This window comes from Corvus brachyrhynchos, unplaced genomic scaffold (assembly GCF_000691975.1).
Source record: "Corvus brachyrhynchos isolate BGI_N302 unplaced genomic scaffold, ASM69197v1 scaffold807, whole genome shotgun sequence".
Classification (NCBI taxonomy): domain Eukaryota; kingdom Metazoa; phylum Chordata; class Aves; order Passeriformes; family Corvidae; genus Corvus; species Corvus brachyrhynchos.
Window position 1 is genome coordinate 12,931 of NW_008239063.1, and position 550 is coordinate 13,480.

Below are 550 nucleotides of genomic sequence, written 5' to 3' on the forward strand. Positions count from 1 at the left end.
CCTGGCCCCCCCGTGCCCTCACCGCTATCATCAATATTGGCTGGTGTGGGTCAGCTGTTGACCCCAAAACTCTCCCGAAACTCCCCCAAAACGCTCCCCTCACGTCCCCTCATGTCCCCTGATGTCGCCTCTGTCCCCCACGTCCTCACCACGTTTGGCGTAGGTTGATTGTTGACCCCAAAACTCCCCCTAAACTCCCCAAAACTCTCCCCTAAATGCTTCCCCCGTGTCACCTCGTGTCCCTTCATGCCCCTCTGTGTCCCCTCAGGTCCTTTCATGTCCCCTCGTGTCCCTTCGTGTCCCCTCAGGTCCCCTCCCCCCGTCCCCCCAGGCCTTCAGCATTGCCGTACGTTGATCGTTGACCCCAAAACGCCTCCAAAATGCTCCCCCCATGTCCTCTGATGTCCCCTCGTGTCCCCTGATGTCCCTTCATGCCTCTCTGTGACCCTGGTGTCCCTCTGTGTCCCCCTTGTCCCCCCACGTCCTCCCCCACACCGTCAGCATAGGCTCCCGTGGGTTGATCGTTGACCCAAAACTCCCCCAAACTCCC